At 40.6% G+C, this 6,652-nt stretch overlaps 1 long non-coding RNA gene across 1 annotated transcript; it reads left to right on the top strand.

Annotated features, from left to right (window-relative positions):
* Positions 1–4,477: 4,477 nt before the first annotated feature.
* Positions 4,478–6,126, top strand: LOC121639243. Its single transcript, XR_006010142.1, has 2 exons — positions 4,478–4,675; positions 5,959–6,126. It is a non-coding gene; the product is annotated as an uncharacterized LOC121639243 (long non-coding RNA).
* Positions 6,127–6,652: the final 526 nt, after the last annotated feature.

Genomic DNA, 6,652 nt, shown 5'->3' with positions numbered 1-6,652 from the left:
TGGACAATTGGACACACACATACATACCAACACACACACACAAGCTCACAGTATATATATATATATTCCTTTAAACTTGTCAAACATGAACAATTTTACCTTAAAGGAAATTAGATCTGTTAAATCTGAATGACACTTTGCTTGCAATGAAGAATGCTTTTGCTTATACACACACATACATGGGATAATTTATTTTTAGCACTATCAAATATCTGAGAGAAAACATTTGCAACTTCCCTCAGACACAAACACACACACTGTGTATGATAAATATTAACCCTATTTTCCTTTTTCGTCTTTTCCTCCTCCCTCCATCTCTGTCGGAGACACTCTCTCCTGAAGCTCACAGGCTGCACACCTGACCCGACGCAGTTCTTCCGCCAGGATAAAAGTCAACAGAGACCCACTGATATATATACATATATATATAAACTTTCTATCACGTCTTACAAACTGATACTGATGCCCACCCCTACCACCTCCACCTGATGCTCTATAGGATTCAAGAAACAAAGACAGAAGATACTCCAGCATTTCCTCTGCTTCGAGTTTCAAAGAGACTTAAACCAGATGTTTGATGGACGTGTAAACATCTGCCTTTGGATGGTGGAACACCATCCTCCACAACGCTCCTGATCGTGTGTTTATTCAGAGGACAAACCAGAACGAGCTCTTCAACCAGCTCCGAGGTGGCGTGGCCGCTGGGCTCTGAGGGGCGAACAGAGAGGTGGGTGCTGGGGGCCCGAGGTTGGAAAACCATCCGGTTCTACTGACCAGAGAGAGAACATCCATGTGGTGAAAAAAGGGTCATTGGCCATAAAAATCAAAAGGCGGTTTGCCATCTGACTGATCCACGGCAGAGCTGACTCAGGGATGGAAGCAGGGGTGGAGCTATGGGTGGGCCTGGATGGGCACTGGCCCACCCAGATTGACAGGGTGCCCACCCAATGAGATTCATGTATTTTTTAAGAAATAATAATAAAAAAAATGTTTAAGTGTCCTTGTATTTCTCATTGTCATTTATTATTTAATGCTGCCTTGGAAAAAATATAAATATATATCTTACACATACCTAAAATATACAAACACACACACACACATGTATGTATGTGTGTGTGTGTTTGTATACAATCCCTCCAGGAAGTTGCGAGTTGTGATGCTGCCAACTCCGATTTCTCGCGACAGACAGTGAAGTTCAACAGCGCCAGATGCATTGTTGCGCTATGGCGAAACAGTTATCTTTGAGTCACTTCTTCAAAACACCATGCCTACAGTCCGAAGAAAACTCAAACCAAGCTGTGCTCACAGAGGCTGGTTTTCAAGAGGCAAGTGTTCCTTTAGATGAGGAGGGAAACACGCCTTCATCGCCATCCCAGCAGTGCCATGCTAGCATTTGTGCGAACTAGCTCTGAGATCGCCACTTGCATCATGCAATGAGCTAATCAAGACACCTGTTGATCTATCGTCAATCGAGGAAGCAGCCACTCAGCCTAAGCTTGCAAGATTCCCAGTTACCGTGATAAGTGGAAAATCAGGGTCATTCAACACCAGCTGGTATGAGAAACACAAATGGATCGAGTACAGTAAAGAAGAAGATGCGGTGTTTTGTAAAGCTTGCAGACATTTCCCAGAGATGCACACAGAGACTACTTTTACAACAGCTTGCTACAAAAACTGGAAACATCTTGGGGATGCCTGCCACAAACATGAAAGTAGCAAGCCACATGCCACTGCACTAACAAAACTGACGTCATTCAGAAGCAGCCACGGACCACAAAGCAGTGGGACAGTGTTAAATCAGCTGCATGGTGATGTACCGGCATTTGTAGAAAGAAACCGGGAACATGTTAAGGTGGTCTTGGACATTGCTATGTTGTGTGCAAAGCTTGAAATCCCACTTAGGGGTCATAGAGAAACTGAGGAGGTGCTAAACAAGGGCAACTTTTTGGAGCTGTTTAAGTTTCTGTCCAAATATGCACCAGAAATTGAAAACCGACTAAAACAACTGCCACGAAATGCTACGTTGATGAGTCATCAGGTTCAAGATGAGTTGTTGGAAGCCGCAGCATCAATCCTGCTTCGTAAGATAAAGGCTGAAATGCATGGACAATATTTTGCAATACTCGCAGATGAATATAAAGATCTGGCGAAACGAGAGTTAGTTGCTGTTTGTGTCAGATTCATTCATGGAGGAGTGATCAGAGAGCGGGCAGTGGGCTTTGTCGAGGCCACGGATTTGTCTGCTGCAGGACTGTCACAGAAGATCCTGGAGGTTCTTCATCCACTTGAACTAGATCCTTCTCTCTGTGTCGGGTTCTGTTTTGATGGAGCATCTGTTATGTCTGGGCACAAGGGAGGGGTTCAGGTTGTCCTGAAGGAACATTTCCCGAAAGCCATTTATGTACACTGCAACTCACATCGGCTTAACTTAGTGTTGTGCAGTGCAGCCAAGGAGTCTGGGCATGTCAGCACGTTTTTTGACGTTGTGAATCAAATACACAGCTTCTTCACGGGAGCTCAGCGGCACGTCCGATTCATTGAGATCCAAAAGGAAATGCACCCCGACAGCCAGAGCATGGAACTCGAGCGATCCAGTGATACCAGATGGAGCTCCAAATCTGGGTCAGTGCACAAGATACTGACATTATTGGATGTTATATTTGAGGCTCTGGCTGAATGTGCAGAAAAGAGTGGACAAACAAAAATAGAAGCAGAACAACTGTTGCAACAAATACAAACGAAGAAATTCCTTTTCATGCTTCTCTTATTTTGCAAACTATTTGACAACAGTGATTTTGCCACAAAGGGTCTACAGAGCTCAACACTGTGTGTAATGGACTGCATATCCCTAATTGAAACGCTGAAAGCTACATACGCGACTTTCCGGGATGACTCAGATGGGGACTTTGAAAAAGTCCTGCGACAGATGGAGGAACTGATGGAAAAGCACGAGATTGCTAACTGGGATGTGGCAGCCTCTCGTAAACATAAGCTGCCTTCAAAGTTTCACACTTCTGTTGTTACCACAACATTGGGGAAAACATCGGCTATCAAAAGCAACGACGACCTGAAAGCTCTGTGGAACTGTGTCTTGGACCGGCAGATATCGGAGTTAAACCACAGATTTAAGGAGGACACATACGGAGTCATGAGAGCATCAGCCTCTTTTGCACCTGGATCTGCCACTTTTGGCGACATAGAACTTTTAAAGGCTCCGTGTGACTTGTTTGGGATCAAAATAGCTGAGGCCGAACATGTTGTGTTCACTCAGCTCATCAGACGGAAAATGGATCGGAACAGCTTCCCGACATTGATGGAAGTACTGGACAGCTGTCCTTCAGACGTTTTCCCCAATATAAACAACCTGTTGAGGGCCATTATAACTCTCCCTTTAACCTCCTGCAGCGTCGAGAGACTTTTCTCCACAACAAACGGAATCCAGACACGCCTGAGATCGTCCATGCTGAGTGGACGTCTCAAAAACTTGACACTTTTGTCATTTGAGAAGGAAATGATAGGCAGTTTGGATTACGATGACATAATCAACGCATTTAACTCAAAGCCAAGAAGACTCCGCCTTGTGTAGGAAATGCCGGTAAGGCTGTCATTTTATTTTATTCTGGCCCGCCGTGGCCTGTTATGGTTGTGCTTGTGTTTTAAAAGTTCTGATCTTAAGCTTTCATTTAAATAGCTGCGCTGCATCGGCAGGACCAACACACTGAACTGTCCAAGGTGCCAAACTAGAGCAGAGCCGCTGTCTCCCATAGACGTTTGAAATTTGTGCAAATAGCAAAAAAAAAAAAAAAAAAAAACTGAAAAAAGTCTTGTCAAGTAGCAAAAAAATAAAATAAAGCTCCATAAATGCAATCACTCGCGCTCTCTTTTTTTCTTAGGCCCTGATCATACAAAATGTTGTCAGGAGACTATGCAAACAGATCAGCTTTTCAAGCACAATGTGATTTATCAACAGTGCAACGAATAGGTATCAGCTATAGAAATTAAGGCCCATCCTGATTTTTTCAGGCCCACCCATTAGTCATGTTCTGGCTCCGCCACTGGATGGAAGCAGTCATGTGACCAGTTAACACAATGATGGTGAGATTGTTCTGATTTCTTACCACAAATAATTAATGATTTCATTCAAAATCCTATACTGAAGTTAAGCAGATCTACATCTTTTTATGGAAAGAAAGTGCTAAAGAGTAAACAGGAAAAGCTTAATTTCTAGACATTTCACACACAAATAAGACTAGTTCACAGCTGGAACAAGACACACACATGTACACACACATTTACATGAACAAACACACACACGCTCACTGCAATGAAGTACCTGCTTGCTACTGATCACATGACATCATCACATGACATGACATGATGAGCTACTAACCCTGTCTTGCTTTGTTTAATTTAGAAAGAACAGAACATGTTTAGTGAGCTGGTGGCAACAACCTTTCCTCAGTTATCCAACACTGATCGGCTCATTTATAAAGGAGAAAGAAAATGAGTAAAACGAGATGAAAATGATGTTTTATCTATTTGATCCCTTCAGACGCATCCTAATTGTTACTCACTGACACATGAATTTATATTTCCTCCAGATTACCCGTCTAACCGTTGACCCAGGATCAGATAAGATGGTATCTCTCTCATTCCTACAGCTGAAGCAGTGAGAGTGAGTAAAACCTTCCTGCAAAGAGGTGGAAATGCCAACATACTGATCCTTATGTACATTTCTGTAAATACCGAACAGCAGTTTCCCTGCTTGGTTCTCTGTGGTGATGCAAACTGCAAGTCCCCTGATTTCCTGACAACTTTAAGTGTGTGCGTGATTCACACCAAAACTGTTCATGTGTCTCTGGGTCCTGATTATTTAAATTTTTATCTTTCACAAATGGCTTAAGTTAAGGTTTTAGTACTCTTGGTACTGTATCTATAATCTATATTAAACAAGAATCGAATCTGAAACAGTTTTAGAGATACAAACTGAAGGCATGATAGATTTATTTTTCAGTCAAGCAAACTAAGAATCTGAAATCTGTCTGAAAACAGATGGATCAATAAATAAATTGCTTAGAGGGAACTTCCTAAGACCTAAAGAAAATGCTGATGTATAAATTAAATTACGTTAAAGGAGTTCCTCTATTAACTGTCATCAGATGTAACTGTATGCAAATTACTTTTAGTAAAACAAAGAAAACCTTAAAAAACTAAAACAACAAATGTTGAGGCAGGTAAAATTACTTTTAAGTCATTGTTAGCTCTACATTAAAACAGGAAAATGCACTATAAAATGACTATTGAGATACCAGAAGAAAATTAAACCTATTTCATATTGGTCTGATATCCATGGATATTTTAAACAGATTCTCTTATAAAAATAATGATAATGAAAAACGGATTTGTACAAGATTAAAAGAAAAAAGAGCTGCTCGAGCAAAAAAAATTGGCTGATGATGGACAAATCATTAAAAGAAATTTAAATTGGGTTTACGTCCATATCATCTTGGAGTTGGAAGCATTAATAAAAATCTCCAAAACAATTAATGTTTTCCAAACAATTTTAAAATGAACTTTAAGGATCCTCATGAATGCAGGAAAATTGACCTGCTCTGATTCGGCCTTTCTGTGCAGAACTACTGACGTAACTTTACAAAGTTTTCTGACTCTGACCTGAAGACCGACGACTGATGGACTGATATTAAATGAACTTTTCTTCCAGCAGGATTTTATCCAGGATTGCTTCCACAAAATGCTCATTGCTGTGTTTTATAACGCTGTTAATTCTGCAGCCATTAACAGTTACACACATTTATTTTCATGAAAAGCAGGACTGATAATCTGTTTACAGGAAGAGGAGACATCTACACTGAATCTCTTTTGTAAAATATGTGTATGTGCATTTTAAAATCAAACATGACTTTGACCTTTATGACATTTTGGGATAAACTTCTACAGGTGGAGAAAATTATCACCATGTACACATGTACTTGTGCTGATGAAGATTGTTTTCACAGGGGGATGCCAGAACAGGCAACTTCAGGATTCAAGCATACAAGAATTTTAATGTTTTATGAATAATTTTACTCTTTCCTGGGATAATGTCAGATATTTCAATACATAGGGTCCTTTTGTTGATAAATTACGTATTCCATTATGCACCTGTTGATTATAGACATTAAAGTAAAGGCAACAGACAGAATAAGGGAGAAATATAATTCATGTTGAAGGAACAGGAGGATGACCTTGATCTGAACGCAGTGCTCTATCCTCCCCCAGCAGGTTCCCACGGCAGCCCAGGTTTACAGCCTCCTCCATCTGAACCTCCTCCTTTTCACGAAGTTAGTTGCCACATACATCCTATAGCATTACTTAACTTTCTTTTTACAATGGTCACAAATGTCAGCAATATTGAGCCATGGGCCTTGCCATGTCTCAACAAGGGGGATGATGGATAAAATATGAAATAAATTCACTGCATATGGTTTCACAAATTATTCAAACAAGTTTTGTGCAGCATGATACATGTAAGTAAAAATGAACAAAGTGCTGTTTTACCCCAGGAAATGATGCACTTCACCTTAGAGTGACAAACCTACTTCAAAGTATAACAATTAAATGGACTCGTACAATAGACTGGACTAATATAATT

This window comes from Melanotaenia boesemani, chromosome 5 (genome assembly GCF_017639745.1).
Source record: "Melanotaenia boesemani isolate fMelBoe1 chromosome 5, fMelBoe1.pri, whole genome shotgun sequence".
NCBI classification, from domain to species: domain Eukaryota; kingdom Metazoa; phylum Chordata; class Actinopteri; order Atheriniformes; family Melanotaeniidae; genus Melanotaenia; species Melanotaenia boesemani.
Note: the sequence above shows the minus strand (reverse complement) of the source record. Positions and strands in the feature narration are given on the sequence as shown.